We start from the raw sequence: 20,744 nt of genomic DNA on the forward strand, positions 1-20,744 counted from the left end.
AGTTCAAGAGCAGCCTGGCCAACATGGCAAAACCCCATCTCTATTAAAAATACTGAAATTAGCCAGGCATGGTAGTGTGGGCCTGTAATCTTTGCTACTTGGAAGGCTGAGGCAGGAGAATCTCTTGAACCCAGGATGCAGAGGTAGCAGTGAGCCAAGATTGCTCCACTGCACTCCAGCCTGGGCGACAGAGCAAGACTCTGTCTAAAAAAAGGAAAAGGAAAAAAAAAAATCGGAAGGTCCAGGTTCTATTTCCAACTCTCTCCTTAACACTGACCCAGGAGCTGTGCGAACGAACAAGTTATCTGCTCTCTCTGGGCCTCAGTCAACATGAACTGCAAGGTCCTTTTGGCCCCGTGGTCTGGGGTTCTGCATTGGGTGTGTGACATTGTCTTCCAGAAATTTACTCTGCTCTGGGCTGTGCTGCTGGGAAGAAGGAGGGAATGGGAGAGAATGGGAGGAGGAAGACTCCCCAGAAGGGGCTGAGGGAGGTCCACAGGGGACAAAACCCAGCACTTGGAGTGGGAATCTTGGACACCATTGATCTGTAGGCTGAGCCCCTTCCATCCTCCACTCAGCCCCAGCTCTTTGCTTATCAAATGAGACAAGGACCCCCCCCCCTCCCCGGGAGGTGTCAGGTAGAGAGAGGAAGCCAGGGCCACAGCAGGGACTGTATTCTCTTAGACCTCATCTAGTAGCTGCGATCCACTCTGAGGCTCACCCCAAGGGAAGATGGAGAAGAGACTAAGCAAGAATGCAGGTCCTTTCAGCCACCCCAGCCCTCCTCCAGCCCCACCCCTGCAGGGATCGGGGCTTCCTCATTCCAGCAGCAGGTGAGTCCACCCCAGCCTGTTGTAGATGAGGAAGTGAGGAACCCCTGGAAAGGAAGCCTGACTGAAAGCTTCCCTGGGTTTGCTGAATTTTGGATGACTTTCCTCGGTATTTGGGGAAATTTACAAGCCTGGGCAAATGACTGTTAGCTCTGGGGGCCATAACAGGCTTACACAGAAAGTTCCTGGGACACATTTTCAGCCAAACTCAGCTCTCACCTTGAATGAGCACAGTCGGCCAGTTCACTCATGTATGGAATTCCTTCTATATGCCAGACATTGCTCCAGGCACTTGGAATACATCACTCAGTAAAAGAGATCCTGGCCTTCATGGAACAACTTTCCTAGTGAAGAGAGGCAGCAAACTTGAACCCCGAATATCTGAGACAGGTCTCAGTTAATTTAGAAAGTTTATTTAGCGAAGGTTGAGGACTCACGTCCATGACACAGCCTCAGCAGGTCCTGGTGACATATGCCAAGGTGGTCAGAGCATAGTTTGGTTTTACACGTTTTCGGGAGACATGAGACATCAGTCAACACATGTGAGATGAACATTGGTTCAGTCTGGAAAGGTAGGACAACTGGAAACAGGGAGGGGGCCCCCAGGTCATAGGTAGATAAGAGACAAATAGTAACATTCTTTTGAGTTTCTGATTCACCTTTCCAAAGGGGGCAATTAGATATGCATTTATCTCAGTGAATGGAAGGAGGGATGACTTTGCATAGAATGGGAGGCAGGTTTGCCCTAAGCCATTCCCAGCTTGACTTTTCCTTTTAGCTTAGTGATTTTTGGGGGCCCAAGATAGTTTCCTTTCACATTTCTACCCCTTTCCTTTTTAAAATTTTTTGAGAAAGCATTTTAGGAGAAAATGAGTCTCTGGTCTCAGGTTTCATCTGGTCTCTCATGGCTAGGATGGTGTATTTCTAGATGGGGAGGTCCCAAGTTATTAGGAAAGCTCATTTTTAGCAGGGTGTGAAGTCTCATGTCCTGTGAAGAAAAAATAGGGGAGGAAGGGAGAAAAACAACAACAGACGAAGAGCAGTCCGGAAAAATCCATATAGGCCACATTACTCCGAAGTTCATACATCAGTAGGCAGGTATAAAAGTGGCTTATGTATGTAAATAAGGTTGCTGTTATTTTCTGAAGTTTAAGTTGTCTAGCTTCAGTTTGCATAGCTTTAAGAAAGCACAGCTTAGCTTTCAGTGACTCAAAATTAGGAAAAATGGGGAATAAGAAAGGAAAAAATTGAAAATATTATTTCGAAGATTTGTAGACAAGAAAAATTAGAATTTGGTTCAAACTACAGAAAACAATAAAAATTGAAAAATATTACGCAAAACTAGAATCTAACAACAGGTGTACTATAGTTTTTAAAACATAATTTTTCTCTCTCCAGCTTCTCATTTTTACTAAAGACAAATCATGGTAGGACTGATTTCCTTTATTATACTTGGCCTGATTATTTGTATGCAGTGCAGCAAGAATAATTATTTTTTTACACAGGCTTTTAAATTGGCTTTGATGGAACTTTGTTCCATAGAAGGAATCTCAGAAAAGACTTGTTTAAAGCTGAGCCCTGCCATGGATTTGTACCGACAAATACCTATGAGTTGCATGAATTCCTCTCCTCGTGAGGTCCCAAGATAAAACTTGGGGCTCCTGGGCCTGTCAGAAAGTGACATTCTTTACTTACCACAGGTCAGGAACCCTGTTCAGGGACTGTGTAGACAGGACATGCAGCCAGTTTTCCCAAGGGGCTTTTACTGGCTCCATAAAACAAGTTTAATTCCTTAAAGAAAAGCACACCATTCCAGTCACAGCTGTGGTAGAACAACCAGTTTCTCCAGTTATGTCCTGTTACAAATAAAAACAGATTATTATTGTACTTATGCAAATAACTATATTGCGATAAGTCAAGAATACTCACAAATAGTTTCCAAATTCTGGAGAAATCAGGTAGAGAGAAACAAATATGCCCCAAATTTTGTTCATAGGAGTAAAATAACTTGTTAAAAGCTGTCAATAGCTCAAAAGAAAAGTTTCCTTGACTCTGAAAAAACAAAGGATCAACAACGTTTTAAGCAAAAAGTCAAAAAGATTACTTCAGTCTTCTATAAGTTCAGTCCATGTAGTTAATTCCTGTTCTGCTTGATATTTATGAACACTTCAGATCTCCATGAGTCCTGAAAATTTTTCCTCTATTCTGATGTCACAATCTCCAAAGTTATCAGAAACCTGCATTCAAGAGTACTTTTTAGAGTTTTATAGCTGATTATAAAACCACCTTTTTTTTTTTTTTTTTTTTTTTAGACAGAGTCTCACTCTCTCACTCAGGCTGGAATGCAGTGGGGTGATCTTGGCTCACTGCAATCTCTGCTACCTGGATTCAAGTGATTCTCCTGCCTCAGCCTACCAAGTAGCTGAGATTACAGGCACCTGCCACCATGTCTAGCTAATCTTTGTAGTTTTAGTAGAAACAGCGTTTCACCATCTTGGCCAGGCTAGTCTTGAACTCCTGAGCTCATGATCCACCCACCTCGGCCTCCCAAAGTGCTGGGATTACAGGCGTGAGCCACCATACCCAGCTATGAAACCACCTTCTAAAGAGGACCAAAACAAGACAATTGTCTGTGGATAACAAAAAGTTTTAGGGCAGCCTTAGTCAAAGACACAATTGACAAGGAAATTTGTTACCTCTGTGGCACAAAATACTGTAATATAACAATTATAATTATTATCAATAATGTACACTAAGTCATATCAGAATTATAGGAGTTTCCCATAATTTTAGAACACATACCAATAACATATTTATACAAATACAGTCCAAAGAAACCAAACACAATTTCATACTTGACAATGCTTTCTGTATAATTTTTATACCAAATAAGCCAAATTATGTCATTTTTGGACTTTAGGGAACCTAGTATCTTAAATGATTAGGACAGAAAAATACATAATTTATAATTTGATTTTGGAAAGTTTGTCAGATATCAAAGGTTTAAAACACTTGATATCACAGGTCATTGTAAAATAAGTCACTGATTTGACCAAAGTGATAGCTCAAGGATTTAAAAAAAAAAAAAAGGCAAAAGCCTTCATTGTTTGGGAGAGGAGACTTAATTTTCAAACAATAAGCCCTAATTTAAAACAACAGCAGGAAGCTAATTACATTTTTCAAAATTTTATATAAACAATGTATAAAATTTTAATATTGACCATAATATATAACTTCCACAAGCCTTTTATAACCTTTATTAAGGAGTCAGTGCTTCAAGAAAACCTGTCAATCTGACACAGGGCCCACATGCTGGTCTTGCGTCAGGGTGTCTTTGACAGTAATGGTTAATTTACAGAGAAACTCAATGCATTTCATCTCTCAAAACCAGCCCTTACAATCTCACATGCCCATGCCAGTCCCTGGGCCCTGAGGAGTTGAACAACTTCAGTTTCTGCATCTCAGGAATGTAGTTCATTTTGATTGGCATCTTCTACTGGGCCTGAAGATGAGGCTTGAATTCCTGTCAGTGTTTAAGATTTAGCAGGACTTGGTGTCCTTTTCAGACCCAGGACTCAAAGCCCTGTAACTTCATGTCGCAAGGACTTTAAAAGAACATACAGCAAGATACATGGATGTAATAACCTTAATTTAAGAAAATTTTTTCAATCTCAGTTTTTTCTAAGCAAACCAAATTTAATAATAATGGCAATCAGTTCGATAAACCATGAAATCTGTTAGGCCAGTTACCAAAAAGCAAAAGAAAAGACCTTTGGCACTGCACAAAATATTATGATGAAAGAAAACATTTCCTTTAGACCTTTAAGAGAACATTGTTATCATCAGGCCACAACAAACAGAACTTGAGGAAAAATCTTATATGAGCTGCAAATGAGTTGAAGGGGAGTGTTACTATTTTGCACCCTTTCAAAGGGGAGAGAAAATAAAAAATGGTGAGATGCAATAAAAATTGAACTTTGGGTTAAAAAAAAATTAGAGTCTCTTATAATTTATTAAGAGTAAATCAATCCCTTAAGAAAATTTCATTGTTCTAGCCAATTATTTAGTGTATAAGTGGTTTTTTTTTTTTTTGCATTAAGCCCAATCTCTAGAAAGACCATTATAATTTCCCTTTAATTACAGACAACTTAATATATAAAAGTTTTTTGGTTTTTTTTTTTTTTTTTTTTTTAAATCCTCTTATTGTGACTTACACAGACTGTTCATGATATGCTTGGATTTTCTGGGTCTGTCCTGAACATCTCTTTCTCAAACAACCAGTCATTTTATTTTAGGACTATGTTTACCATACAAAATTCTTTCTCATATAAAATTATGTTTCTTCAAGCTTTCTTACTAAAAAGAAAAACTTCTTTATAACTTTCTTTACATCTCTCTTATTTCCTGGTTCCTTTTACCTTGTTTTATATATAACTTTTAAATAAACCTTGAATTAGACAAATATTGTTCACCTTTTAAAAAAGGATATACATTTTCTTAGAAAGTTTTTCTACAATTTATTTTTATTGGAAAATACTCAAATAATTGAATATCTATTTTTTAAGATTCCAAATTATGATGAGTTTGTCTACAAGTATTTGTCCCATTACATTTGCCTAATTATTTTATTTTGTTTACCTAGATTATTTATGAAAACTGCAGTAGTCATCATGTAAGTTATAGAACTGCCATTGCAAAATCACAACTGAGACAGTGAGAAAGATGTGACCTAACCAACTCCATCTTGCTTCTAACCTCCAAGCTGTCCTTGTTCATTCCTGGGCGGAGGCTGAACTAACTTTAGGAGGAACTTAGTTTATAGTCTAGCTCTGAAACAAAGTGGACAGTCCCTTCCCAAAACAAACCTTACTCCCTGTGGACTAGACTGCCTAAAGCCACAAGGTTAGAAGTTATGGTAATCTCACTAAATTCACGATGTAGCTGTTTTCATTAAACCCATATCAATGTCCTAATTATTAGAAATTACATAAGCAAAGATCATCCTGTCTTGGGCTGGGCTTATAGTTTTGTAACCTCTGTGCCATATTTTAACATCTTATATTATTTGGCAGGGATAAGTATAAAATGGCTTGATTAATAAATGCAAACAAAAATGTATGCTGGCAATTCTTAAGATATTTCTAATATTACTTTACCAATAATTTTAAAGCTAGCTTACTTATTCAAGATTTTACTTGCTGGGCGCGGTGGCTCAAGCCTGTAATCCCAGCAGGCCGAGATTTGGCAGGCCGAGACAGGCGGATCACGAGGTCAGGAGATCGAGACCATCCTGGCTAACATGGTGAAACCCCGTCTCTACTAAAAAAAAATACAAAAAAATTAGCCAGGTGCGGTGGCGGGCGCCTGTGGTCCCAGCTACTCGGGAGGCTGAGGCAGGAGAATGGCAGGAACCCGGGAGGCGGAGCTTGCAGTGAGCTGAGATCCGGCCACTGCACTCCAGCCTGGGTGACAGAGCGAGACTCCATCTCAAAAAAAAAAAAGATTATACTTAGGTGAACTTGAAAAAGCATTGGCTAGTCTTTTCTTTCTTCCTGATAAACTATTTGATTCAAGCATTTTTATTTTCTTTTTTTTTTTTTTGAGACGGAGTCTCACTCTGTCACTCAGGCTGGAGTGCAGTGGTGTGATCTCAGCTCACTGCAACCTTCACCTCCCAGGTTCAAGCAATTCTCCTGTCTCAGCCTCCTGATTAGCTGGGACTACAGGCACATGCCATCACATCTGGCTAATTTTTGTATTTTTAGTAGAGACAGGGTTTCACCATGTTGGCCAGGCTGGTCTCGAACTCCTGACCTCAGGTGATCTACCTGCCTCAGCCTCCCAAAGTGCTGGGACTATAGGTATGAGCCACTGCACCCAGGGAAGTGCTTTTATTTTCTTAAGCAAATTAATTAGAGCTCTTTTATTTATTTATTTTTTTTTGAGGCAGAGTCTCGCTCTGTCGCCCAGGCTGGAGTGCAGTGGTGCGATCTTGGCTCACTGCAAGCTCCGCTTCCTGGGTTCATGCCATTCTCCTGCCTCAGCCTCCTGAATAGCTGGGACTACAGGTGCCCACCACCACGTCTGGCATTTTTTTGTATTTTTAGTAGAGATGGGGTTTCACCATGTTAGCCAGGATGGTCTCAATCTCCTGACCTCGTGATCCGCCCACCTCGACCTCCCCAAGTGCTGGGATTACAGGCGTGAGCCACGGTGCCCGGCCAATTAGAGCTCTTTTACATATTTTCAGCAGCAAAACATTGTGTACACAACACATAAATACATAGATGTGTTAGGTATGCTGATAGAAGTTCATCTTATAGATTCATAAAGAGCTTTATTTTCCATCTTACATCTTCAAATTCTTTTTTACTCTTTCTTTTTTTTTTGAGATGGAGTCTCATTCTGTTGCCCAGGCTGGAGTGCAATGGCTTGATCTCAACTCACTGCAACCTCTGCCTCCTGGCTTCAAGCAGTTCTCCTGCCTCAGCCTCCTGAGTAGCTGGGATTACAGGTGTGTGCCACCACACCCGGCTAATTTTTTTGTATTTTTAGTAGAGACAGGGTTTCACCATGTTGGCCAGGATGGTTTTGAACTCCTGACCTCAAGAGATCTTCGCGACTCAGCCTCCCAAAGTGCTAGGATTATGGACGTGAGCCACTGCACCTGGCCACACCTTTGAATTCTTGATAGCCTGTTTTACTACTCTAAGCAGTTGTCAGCTAAATAGCCTTGAATTTGCATTTTAAAGAAACTCAGATGAAAATCAAATAGCAAAATTTACATCATAAGGTATGGAGAGAAAAATTCTGGTGTGCTAGAGGGAAATTAAAACAGATTTAGGCCGGGCGCGGTGGCTCAAGCCTGTAATCCCAGCACTTTGGGAGGCCGAGACGGGCGGATCACGAGGTCAGGAGATCGAGACCATCCTGGCTAACACGGTGAAACCCCGTCTCTACTAAAAAAATACAAAAAACTAGCCGGGCGCGGTGGCGGGCGCCTGTAGTCCCAGCTACTCCGGAGGCTGAGGCAGGAGAATGGCGTGAATCCGGGAGGCGGAGCTTGCAGTGAGCTGAGATCCGGCCACTGCACTCCAGCCTGGGCGACAGCGAGACTCCGTCTCAAAAAAAAAAATAAAATAAAAAAAAATAAAACAGATTTAATTGCCAATTAAACATAAAATTATAGAAATTATAAAGGCCTTTAAAACATACACACACAAAGATCTTATAGCTTTTACTTTAGAAATTTAGCCACGAAAGCTGGGCACGGTGGCTCCTGCCTGTAATCCCAGCACCTTGGGAGGCTGAGGCAGGCATATCACCTGAGGTCAGGAGTTCGAGACCAGCCTGACTAACATGGAGAAACCCCATCTCTACTAAAAATACAAAAAATTAGCCAGGCATGGTGGTGGGCGCCTGTAATCCCAGCTACTCGGGAGGCTGAGGCAAGAGAATCGCTTGAACCAGGGAGGCGGAGGTTGCAGTGAGCCAAGATCACGCCATTGCACTCTAGCCTGGGCCACAAGAGTGAAACTCTGCCTCAAAAAAAAAAAAAAAGAAAAGAAAAAAAGAAATTTAGCCATGAAATAAATACAAATTCACCAGTTTGCAAACAAAAAACTGTCAGATCCAAACAGTGTTTTTTATCTTAACAGAAAAATAACAGCAAATTTAAAGCAGGCAGAGAAGAAAATAGAGAAAAAAGAGAACTCAGGAACTCTATTGTTTGCAGGTCAACCTTAGGGCTCTTTTTTTTTTTTTTTAATGTAAATGTGCACAAAGACTGTATTACTTCCACTTTACATAAACTCTGGCAAGTAGAGGCACCACAAACCGATGGAACTCGGGTTCGTGCTGGGAGGAGCAAACGCCCTTTCTCTTCGGAGCTGAGAAAACTCAATCTCTCATTTACCTATGAAAACAACAGTTCAGGCCGGGCGCGGTGGCTCAAGCCTGTAATCCCAGCACTTTGGGAGGCCGAGATGGGCGGATCATGAGGTCAGGAGATCGAGACCATCCTGGCTAACACGGTGAAACCCTGTCTCTACTAAAAAAGTACAAAAAACTAGCCGGGCGAGGTGGCGGCGCCTGTAGTCCCAGCTACTCGGAGGCTGAGGCAGGAGAATGGCGTAAACCCGGGAGGCGGAGCTTGCAGTGAGCTGAGAACCGGCCACTGCACTCCAGCCTGGGCGACAGAGCGAGACTCCGTCTCAAAAAAAAAAAACAAAAACAAAAAAGAAAACAACAGTTCAGTTCCTCATCCAAATGCACACAGACAAGCCAAACTGATATTCATTTTGGGAGAAAAAGCAATAGAGAAGACCTTTAGAATGCATCTCTGAACTGGAATTAGGATCCTTAAATCATGGCTTCCTAGAAGAGAAAAAAAAACAGCCAAGACCATTCCCTGTAAACTGCTCAGCCACCGCTTCTTTGTAGTTCTCGTCTGCCATTACACACGCCAAGGTCAGATCCTCTCACAGTGCAAGGTCATCTCTGGTTTCCCCAAAGCCAAAGAGGTCAGGTCATGCCATACAGGAAGACAGAGCTTTAGACCTAAGAAGAATCCGCCTATCACTCTTGAAACTCCACAAAGAAAACAGAGCACCCCGCAGGCGGGGAGTGGCCCCTTTGTACTGAATCCTTTAAAGGGATTAGTCATTAGAAGCCTTCTCTAGATTTTTTTGGTACTGCAGATGGCAAGGGGGGAAGGAGGTATAGGGTAGAAGAAAAGTAAGTGAAAGGGCATTTGTTGGTTTTTTTGTTGGTTTTTTTTAAGACAGAAAGCAAACACAGAAAGCAAGTACATGGTTTTTTGTTTGTTTGGTTTAGTTTTTTTTCCTCTTTTGCAGTTGCAAGGAATTTTAGCCAAATTAGAGGGCTTTGTTACCCGTAATTTGGAATTCTCACTTGGATTTGACCAAGTCAGGTAGAGTTGGTCAAATCTGATGAGAGAAAGTCCAGAACAAACAGCAACAAAAAAAGCCCAACGATATGACCACTGACTGCTCTAATGGTAAGAAGAAATTCAGACCAGCTGGTTGTTAAGCTTTACCCAAGACAAAACCTCAGTGCAGCTACTTACCTAGGGATGGGTCCCAGGCCGAAGACTGCTCTCTACCATCCTAGAAGTAGGAAAGAAACTCGAACTTGTCTTCCCTATTGGGAACAAGCTCAAACTCCATGGAAGGAGCCTGCCTTCCATCGTCATGGACCCAGGAAATCTTGCCTTCCTTATTGGAAGCAAATAAAACTCCAAAAGAAGGGGAGGGGGAATTGCACAGCAAATAAACTTTAGATCACAACCACGTTTTGAGAGATCAGGGATTCTCTGGAGTGCATGCTCCCAGACCTCAGCAATTGTCCTATTGGTTTGAGCCGTAAGGTTAGCTCACGCTGCTACCAAGCAGCAATAGATCTGCCAAAGGTCAGGGGCATCTCCACTCAGAATCCCTCCATGGCTGCCAAATGTGAACCCCCCAAATCTGAGACAGGTCTCGGTGAAATTAGAAGGTGTATTTTGCCAAGGCTGAGGACACGTGCCCGTGACACAGGCTCAGGAGGTCCTGACGACGTGTGCCAGGGTGGTCAGAGCACAGCTTGGTTTTACACATTGTAGGGAGACAAGAGACATCAATCAGCATATGTAAGATGAACATTGGTTGAGTCTGGAAAAGGCAGGGCAACGCCAAGCAAAGGTGGCACAACTCGAAGCCAGGAGAAAGCTTCCAGGTCACAGGTGGGTGAGAGACAAACGGTTACGTTCTTTTGAGTCTCTGATGAGCCTCTCCAAAGACGGCAATCAGATACGCATCTATCTCAGTGAGCAGGGGTGATTTTCAATAGAATCGGGGGCAGGTTGGCCCTAAGCCGTTCCCAACTTGACTTTCCCCTTTAGCTTAGTGATTTTGGGGGCCCAAGATTTATTCTCCTTTCACAAAACAAATATAATAAATAAGTGAATTATAGAAAGGTGAAAACTATGGGAAAAAAAAAACAGGGAGAAAGAATCCTGAGCACTGACATGGGGAGGGCAGGTGCCAGCTGCAGAATAGCGGGCACGGGGGTAGATGTTTTTCTGAGCAACTTCAAGTCACTGCTCACATCTCATGCCAATGTATGAATCCCAAGTCAAGGGTCAGACGGGGCACCTGGATCTCTCCAATTGCTCACATGGCTCTTCCAAGTGTACTTTACTTCCTTTCATTCCTGCTCTAAAACTTGATTTATTATTTATGAGACAGAGTCTTGCTCTGTCACCCAGGCTGGAGTGCAGCGGCACACTCCCAGTTCACTGCAGTCTCTGCCTCTGGGATTCAAGCGATTCTCCTGCCTCAGCTTCCTGAGCTCTGGGATAACAGGCAGGCACCACCAGGCTTGGCTATTTTTTTTTTTTTTTTTTTGTTATTTTTAGTAGAGACAGGGTTTCACCATATTAGCCAGGATGGTCGCATACTCGATCCACCTGCCCCAGCCTCCCAAAGTGCTGGGATTATAGGTGTGAGCCACCACACCCGGCTCTAGCCAACTTTTGTTTTTCTGAGATGGAGTTTCATTCTTGTTGCCCAGACTGGAGTGCAATGGCACGATCTTGGCTCACTGCAACCTCCACCTCCTGGGTTTGTAGGATATAATAAATTCCTCTTCAAAGGCTTTAGCCTGTAAATTGTTAAGTACAATGAGTTCTGAGATCCTCTCCAAACAATCAGTGTGTCAGTATGTTCAGCTCTTCATTTTAAAGTTTAACTTCCTCGTTTTCTTCATTTCCTTGCCCCTAGTTTCAGTAAACAAGCCCCTCCTAGCCTCTATCTCCTGCTCCATCCTGAGTCACCCCTGATCACCTGTTCTGACCTGAGTCATCCTGAGTCACCAGTTCTGTAACCATTGTTCCCACCAAACTACTCACCCCACGACCCCGACTCATACCCCTGCTCTCTTTAAAATAGCCAATCAGAATTAGCTTAGGCTGTGCGGTCCAACCCTAGCCAGTAGGGAAAAGGCATAGCAGTAGGGCTACCCGTGTCAGGAATAAGAACCCCATCCCCTCCCTTGTTCAGGTGTGCTCTTGCCATTGCTCCATCCACGAGTCACACCCTTCTGTAGAAGTAAAAATTGCCTTGCTGAGAAAATTAAATTCTTTGAGTGATAGTTCTTCTTTTCGTACTGAGGAACAAGCATTTGTTTCTAACAGGTTCAAGCAATTCTCCTGCCTCAGTGTCCCGAGAAGCTGGAATTACAGACATGTGCCACCATGCCTGGCTAATTTTGTGTTTTTAGTACAGACAGGGTTTCACCATGTTGGTCAGGCTGGTCTTGAACTCCCGACCTCACGTGATCTGCCTGCCTTGGCCTCCCAAAGTTCTGGGATTACAGGTGTAAGCCACCTTGCCCAGCCCCCAGCCAACTTTTTAATACACTTTCACTCCTGCTCTAAACTCGCCTTGGTCTCTCACTCTGCTTTATGCCCCTCAGACAAATTCTTTCCTTCCAGAGGCAAGAACTGAGTTGCTGCAGACCTATAGGGATTCACTGCTGCTAACAGTTTTAGAAGGATCTCCCTGGCAGCTGTGCTGAAAATAGGGTAAAAACAGGGAGTTAAGAGGCTTTGCCCTTGTCCAAGTGAGAGACAGAGGTGGCTCTGACTATGGGGGGAACAAAGACACTGGTAAGAAGTGGTCTGATTCTGGATACATTTTGAAAGTAGAGCTGACACGATGTCTTTCCAAATCAACATGAAGTGTCAAAGAAAGAGAGAAATAAAGAAAAATCAACATGAACCATCAAAAAGAGAGGAATAAAGAATAATCAACATGAAGCTGGAGTGTAGTGGTGCCATCATGGTTCACTGCAGCCTCCGCCTCCCAGGTTCGAGCAATCCTCCCATTTCAGTGTAACCACCATTCTTATCTTCACCGTAGATTAGCTCTGCCTGTCTTTGAACTTCATGTAAATGGAATCATGCAGATATAGGCTCTTTTGTGTCTGGATTCTCTCTGTTAACACTGTGTGAGACTCACTCACACTGTGTAGTATTATACTTCATCCTTTTGGCTGTTGCATAGTATTCCATTGTATAAATATACCACAATTTATCCATTTTCCAATTGCTGGGCATTTGGATTATTTTGTTTTTCACTATTTTGAATAAAGCTGCTATGGACATTCTTTTTTTTTTTTTTTTTTTTTTGAGACGGAGTCTTGCTCTGTCGCCCAGGCTGGAGTGCAGTGGCCGGATCTCAGCTCACTGCAAGCTCCGCCTCCCGGGTTTACGCCATTCTCCTGCCTCAGCCTCCCGAGTAGCTGGGACTACAGGCGCCGCCACCTCGCCCGGCTAGTTTTTTGTATTTTTTAGTAGAGACGGGGTTTCACTGTGTTAGCCAGGATGGTCTCGATCTCCTGACCTCGTGATCCGTCCGTCTCGGCCTCCCAAAGTGCTGGGATTACAGGCTTGAGCCACCGCGCCCGGCCATGGACATTCTTATATATGTCTTGGGTATACAGATGGTCCCGGTTTACAATGATTTGACTTCAAATTTTTTGACTTGATGATGGACTTATCAGGGTATTAAATGTGTTTCTGACTTACAGCATTTTTGACTTACCAAGTGTTTATTGGGACGTAACCCCTTCTTCAGATGAGGAACATCTGTATACATCCAGAATCCTGTGGAGCAACTCGTAACCCTTGAGGACTGGGAGCCAACAGACAGATTCATCCCTAGGACAGATGGTTCTCAATACCTCTCATAAAGCTTCTTAGAAGATCTTACAGGATCGCACAACCAGTCAGCCACAGCAGGGGCCGACTGGATAACACGTCTTTGCACAGGCTGTCCCTCTGTCCCTGTCTCCCCTCCCCTTTTCCTAACCTTGTTCCTTGGGATTATGTTTTGAAATAAATTATTCAGAGAAATGAAGCTAAAGCTGACCAATTAGCCAATCGCTGGGTTCTGTGCCGACAGGGTTTCTGGGCTATAATCATTTACTGAGAAGCCAGCGTTCCAGAGGGGATAATGGCTCTTTCCATTCCGCTACAGCACAGGAGTGGGTGCAGGGCATTAGCAGAAGATAAGGCCAGACATGGGCACTGGGGCCTGTTGATGACTTTCTGTGCCAAGTATAGGCATTTAGCCTTTATTCTGTAGGTGATGGGAAGCCAGTGCCAGTGGTGGGTTTGAGCAGGGAACTAGCAATACTCAAGCTCTGCTTCGAAAGAGGCCAGTCAGGGAGGAGTTAGGGCAGGGGGACCAGTTAGGAGGCCGTGACCCAGGACTTCAGCAGTGGGACTAGAAAGGGGATGGGTATGAATGATATTGCAAAGTAAAACTAGAGAGATGGCCGGGCACAGTGGCTCACTCCTGTAATCCCAGCATTTTGAGAGGCCAAGGCAGGCGGATCACGAGGTCAAGAGATTGAGACCAGCCTGGACAACATGGTGAAACCCTATCTCTACTAAAAATCCAGAAACAAAAAGCCAGCTGTGGTGGTGGGCACCTGTAATCCCAGTGACTCCAGAGGCTGAGGCAGGAGAATTGCTTGAACCAGGGAGTTGGAGGTTGCAGTGAGCTGAGATCACGCCACTGCACTCCAGCCTGGGCAGTACAGTGAGACTCCACTTCAATAACAAATCAAACAAACTCGAGAGACTTGGCACCTTGCAGAGAGAAGCAAAAGATGACCCTGAGGTCTGGAGTCCAGGAAGTCAGAACAGGGAAAGCATTCACAGAAACAGGAAAAGTGCAGGTGTGGGAGGGAATGTGAGAGGTTCATCAGACCCCACAGCCCCTGGCAGCCCCTCCTGGATCTTTGAAATCCTGTGCGCCCCAGGAGACTCCAGAAGGCCCATCTGAGCTCACCGGAGAAAGGTCTGCCGTCTCTCCTTTCATCACTGGGGACAGAAAGCCTGAATATGAGGCCTGGACTACGGGGCTCAGACCAGAATATTTCCAGGCTTAAGGGCAGTAATGTGGAGCCCAGGAAGGAATATTGAGGAAAGAGGGCACATTACTTAGCTAAAGGGGTGCTGGGTTCTTATTTTCTACTTTCAAGAAATGTTTGCTATAGTCATTGTAGCCATCACAAAACAATGAATAATACGGTGAGCCAAACATATGTTTCATAATTTGTATGGCTGATCCTATGCACATTTAAATGTGTTTATGCCAATTGTAAATTTCAGTTTTGCTCTGGTTAAACCAATGTGGAAGTACACAGGATGGGAGCTGAGAGACAAACTACCCCGGGCCCAGCCATGCTTACCTCAGTGGGCCAAGCTGGGGACAGATGACCTCTGCTCCGTGGATCCTGCTGGCTCAGGGTGTGGAAGGGGCCTCAAGAGAGGAGTCAGGCTGTCTTCTCGATTCCCCTCACGGCCATGGAGGACGACATTCCTGGGAGGCTGGTTGGAGAAGCCGCTGAACCTAAGTGAGCAGGAAGGGAAGGTCTGTTCCCACCTGTGCCTGTGTTCCCAAATAGCAGCTGCCTCCTGGCGTACACTCACCAGGAGCCACGCCCCTCCCCACCTGATCTCAATTAATTCACTCAAGGAGCCACGCCCCTCCCCACCTGATCTCAATTAATTCACTCAAGGAGCCACGCCCCTCCCCACCTGATTTCAATTAATTCACTCACAGGAGCCAGGCTCCTCCCCACCTGATCTCAATTAATTCACTCACCAGGAGCCACGCCCCTCCCCACCTGATCTCAATTAATTCACTCAGGAGCCAGGCCCCTCCCTACCTGATCTCAATTAATTCACTCAGGAGCCACGCCCCTCCCCACCTGATCTCAATTAATTCACTCACCAGGAGCCAGGCCCCTCCCCACCTGATCTCAATTAATTCACTCACAGGAGCCACGCCCCTCCCCACCTGATCTCAATTAATTCACTCAGGAGCCAGGCCCCTCCCTACCTGATCTCAATTAATTCACTCAGGAGCCATGCCCCTCCCTACCTGATCTCAATTAATTCACTCAGGAGCCACGCCCCTCCCCACCTGATTTCAATTAATTCACTCACAGGAGCCACGCCCCTCCCTACCTGATCTCAATTAATTCACTCACAGGAGCCACGCCCCTCCCCACCTGATTTCAATTAATTCACTCACAGGAGCCAGCCCCTCCCTACCTGATCTCAATTAATTCACTCACAGGAGCCACGCCCCTCCCCACCTGATTTCAATTAATTCACTCAAGGAGCCATGCCCCTCCCCACCTGATTTCAATTAATTCACTCACCAGGAGCCAGGCCCCTCCCCACCTGATCTCAATTAATTCACTCACAGGAGCCACGCCCCTCCCCACCTGATCTCAATTAATTCACTCACAGGAGCCAGGCCCCTCCCTACCTGATCTCAATTAATTCATTCACCAGGAGCCAGGCCCCTCCCCACCTGATTTCAATTAATTCACTCACCAGGAGCCAGGCCCCTCCCCACCTGATCTCAATTAATTCACTCACAGGCGCCACACCCCTCCCCACCTGATCTCAATTAATTCACTCACAGGAGCCAGGCCCCTCCCCACCTGATTTCAATTAATTCACTCACCAGGAGCCAGGCCCCTCCCCACCTGATCTCAATTAATTCACTCACAGGCGCCACACCCCTCCCCACCTGATCTCAATTAATTCACTCACAGGAGCCAGGCCCCTCCCTACCTGATCTCAATTAATTCACTCACCAGGAGCCAGGCCTCTCCCCACCTGATTTCAATTAATTCACTCACAGGAGCCACGCCCCTCCCTACCTGATCTCAATTAATTCACTCACCAGGACCTAGGTCTCTCCATACCTGGCTTAATTCTCACTATACTTAATTCAATTAATTCTCACTATAGCCCTATCAGACAAGCTCTAGGATACACATGAGGAAATGGAGGCTCAGAAAGACTGAGAAAGCGGCTTGAGGTCACCTAAGTGGTAAGTGGTAGAGCTAGGAGTTTAAGTCAAGTCTGACTCTCAAGCCCATGCTCTTTCCATTGCACTATCTGCTTCTCTTTCTGCCCAAAGCCACAATATGCCTTGATGCGGCCCAGGGCTCTCCTCCGGTACTGGGTTGAGGGCACTGGACAGATCAGGGCTGAAGCCAAGATGTCATCCAGTGTAATGCCCACATGACCTCCGTGAATACCTACCCTGCCTTAACTCTGTTTATCTTTAGGAAACAGGATGCCTGAGGTCCGAACTTGTCCCTGGTGATCAAACCAGCTAAGACTGATGGAATCCAAGATGGCAGCTCGCTTGACCTCTAACTTCATTATAATCTAATTTCCATGCTAAATGACAGTCCCGCTAGCACCATAACAGTCAACAACCACCATGACAATGATGAAAAAAAAACATAAAAAACAAATAGGAAGTTGGGACTCTGGTTTCGAAAAGTTCTCCACCCAGACCCAGAAAACACATGATTCCTCCCCTTGCTTCTTTCATTTTTAGTTTTGTAGAGATGGGGAGTATCACTATGTTAACCAGGATGGTCTCGAACTCCTGGTCTCAGCAATCCTCTCACCTTGTTCTGGGTTTATGGAGTGAGCCTTTGCTCCTGGCCACTCCTCCCCTTGCTTTTAATGCTCAGCCCCTTCACTAAGGGTGCCCTGTACCTGTGGCTTCCTGGGTCTCACGAGCAGAAAAGTTGATTTGTGAGCCGAGCTCTCACTTCTCATTTCCATGGCCACCAAATAAAGCCTGCACTGCTTGAGGCTCAGCTGTGGTTTTGCATATTGGCTTCACGGCACCAAACAGGGAAGGACCCCATTTTAGGGGAAGTGGCTTTGTCAGTAACAAGGACACAGAAGGAAAGAAGAGATTGGAGGATGACTTCGGGCAGAGGTCAGCAAACTACAGTTTATGGGCCAAATGCCTGTTTTTGTGCAACTCACAGGCTAAGAATGTTGTCTACATTTTTAGATGGTAGGAAAAGAACAAAAGAAGAAATAATGTTTTGTGGCACATGAAAAGTATATGAGATTCAAATTTCAGTGTTCACAGACAGCAATCCTGGCTCCTACCCCTAAAACAATCATTGCAGTGGAGCTCTGCCCTAGCTACAGCCCCTTTCTCCCTTTGGTTCCCTGACTTTGGGGTCTGGAGGCCACAAAGGCAAGGAGCAGGCTGCCATCCACCCCTTCTCAGAGAACCTACAGGGAGCTCACCGTGCTCTGCATCCGGTTTAAGTGGCTCCTAGCGGGGCTTGGTGGGTTCTCCTTCCTCAGCACCATCTGCAGCACCACCTTGGTCATCTGAGAAGCTGAGAGAAACACAAGGTGAACGTCCTTGTCCTCATTTCTGCCTCCCAGCCCCACTGCTGTTGCTCAACGTCCCCAGCATCTCTCCGCAGACTCCTGTCTGCCCTCAAAAGTCTACACGGTACCAGTCAAGAAACAGCCATACTGCAAGAAGATAGAAAGGTAAGCAGAACCCAACCACCTCATTCTCTGCCCTCATGTCTACCAAGGACAGCTGAACCTCTCCCTGTGGAACCTGGAAAAGTAGCTCAGGCCGGGCGCGGTGGCTCAAGCCTGTAATCCCAGCACTTTGGGAGGCCGAGACGGGCGGATCACGAGGTCAGGAGATCGAGACCATCCTGGCCTACACGATGAAACCCCATCTCTACTAAAAAACATACAAAAAACTAGCCGGGTGAGGTGGCGGGCGCCTGTAGTCCCAGCTAGTCCGGAGGCTGAGGCAGGAGAATGGCGTAAACCCGGGAGGCGGAGCTTGCAGTGAGCTGAGATCCGGCCACTCCAGCCTGGGCGACAGAGCGAGACTCCAGCTCTAAAAAAAAAAAAAAAAAAAAAAAAGTAGCTCAGAGAGGAGTAGCAGGTGGCACGGAACATCAGGGAAACAAAGCTAGAAGGAACATGTGGGCACCTTTGACCTGAAATAGACAGGATGCAAGATCTCAGGATTGTCAGGGACCTTAGGAACCATCGAGGTCACATCCCGGCTTTGGCCTGAAGTGCAGGCAAAGGGCTTGCCTCTGCCAGCCGTAGCATCCGGCTTTGCTGTGGGTGCAAACAGACCTGTGTGTGCATTACCAGGGTTGCACCTCCCCAGTTCAAGTGATTCTCCTGCCTCAGCCTCCTGAGTAGCTGGGGTTATAGGTGCCCGCCACCACGCCCAGCTAATTTTTGTATTTTTAGTAGAGACAGGGGTTTCACCATATTGGCCAGGCTGGTCTTGAACTCCTGGCCTCAGGTGATCTGCCCGCCTCAGCCTCCCAAAGTGTTGGGATTAAAGGTGTGCAGCCATATTTGTTTTAGCTCTGATCAGGTATTGTGGTTATATTTTTAAAATACGGGGAATAAGAGCTTGAGCAAAATGTTGATAATTTTGAAGCTGGCCAACTGGTACCTTGGGTTCATCATCCTATTCTCTCTACTTTTGCATGTGTTTGAATTTTTCCATAAAAAATAGTTTCGGGTTTTTTGTTTTTGTTTTGAGATGGCGTCTCGCTCTGTCCACCAGGCTGGAGTGCAGTGGTGTGACCTCGGCTCACTGCAACCTCTGCCTCTCGGGTTCCAGCAATTCTCCTGCCTCAGCCACCTGAGTAGCTGGGATTACAGGTGCCCGCCACCACGCCCGGCTAATTTTTGTATTTTTAGTAGAGACGTGGTTTTGCCATGTTGGTCAGAGCTGGTCTCAAACTCCTGACCTCGTGATCTGCCTGCCTTAGCCTCCCAAAGTGCTGGGATTACAGGCGTGAGCCACCGTGCCCGGTCATAAATAGTTTTTAAAAATAAATTAGATCCATTCTGAGAGGCCTTCCTACATCCTCCCAGCTGAGAATAATTTCTTATTCTTGCCTTAGAAGCTATTGATTTTAACTTCTCTCATGGCATCATTGCCTTCCTCCCTGTCTGCATCACCGTTACAGCTTTCTTTCTGTAAGGGGGGGTCCGTCTTCCCTGTCTGCTTCTTGAAGGCAGGAAACACATCTGTATTTCTGATGATAATAATAATGCCAAATAATTTTTATTTAATTGAATAAAGAAGATCTGAATTGAACTTAGGCTTGTACTTGAACCTCCACAGTGTCCATGGCCCAGGAGAGAATTCTAGTTATTAACAGTCCTGACTGGTACCATCAAAAATAGCATGGCTGGGTGTGGTGGCTAATACCTCTAATCCCAGCACTCTGGGAGGCTGAGGTGGGAGGATTGCTTAAGCTCAGGAGTTTGAGACCAGCATGGCCAACATGGTGAAACCCTATCTCTACAGAAAAAAATACAAAACCTAGCCAGGTGTGGTGGTGTGCACCTGTAATCCCAACTACTCAGGAGGCTGAGGCAGGAGAATTGCTTGAACCCAGGAGGTGGAGATTGCAGTGAGCCAAGATTGCACCACTGGACTCCAGCCTGGGTACTAAAGTAAGACTGTCTCAAAAAAAATTAAATTAAAAAAAATGAAAGAAAAAATAAGGCCAGGTGCAGTGGCTCACTCCTTTAATCCCAGCACTTTGGGAGGCTGAGACAGGTGGATCACGAGGTCAGAAGATCGAGACCAGCCTGACCAACATTGCGAAACCCCGTCTCTACTAAAAATATAAAAATTAGCCAGATGTGGTGGCAGGCACCTATAATTTCAGCTACTCAGAGGCTGAGGCAGGAGAATCACTTGAACCCAGGAGGCGGAGGTTGCAGTGAGCCGAGATTGCGCCACTGCACTCCAGCCTGGGCGAAACTCCGTCTCAGAAAAAAAAAAAAGGAAAAAAGAAAAACAATGATAGCACATTAAGGGAAAAGAAGTTCATTCCCACAGTGACCAAGCACCAATTCATTCAGTCACTGGCTAATTCATTCATTCATTCATTCATTCATTTTATTCTATTGAGTGACTCTCTAGCTGGCTGCCGTGGTGGATCGTGCAGTGACATTCCACTGCCCCACTCCATCCCCCAGAAAAACGT

At 45.2% G+C, this 20,744-nt stretch overlaps 1 long non-coding RNA gene across 1 annotated transcript; it reads right to left on the minus strand.

Moving 5' to 3' along the window:
- Positions 1-1,105: 1,105 nt before the first annotated feature.
- Positions 1,106-15,328, minus strand: LOC117084486. The gene is made up of 3 exons (XR_004437476.1): positions 15,093-15,328; positions 2,526-2,686; positions 1,106-1,818 (listed from the first exon to the last, which is right to left on the minus strand). It is a non-coding gene; the product is annotated as an uncharacterized LOC117084486 (long non-coding RNA).
- Between the last annotated feature and the right edge of the window lie 5,416 nt (positions 15,329-20,744).

The sequence above is a fragment of the Trachypithecus francoisi genome, unplaced genomic scaffold, assembly GCF_009764315.1.
Source record: "Trachypithecus francoisi isolate TF-2019V2 unplaced genomic scaffold, Tfra_2.0 Lachesis_group0, whole genome shotgun sequence".
Lineage (NCBI taxonomy): Eukaryota > Metazoa > Chordata > Mammalia > Primates > Cercopithecidae > Trachypithecus > Trachypithecus francoisi.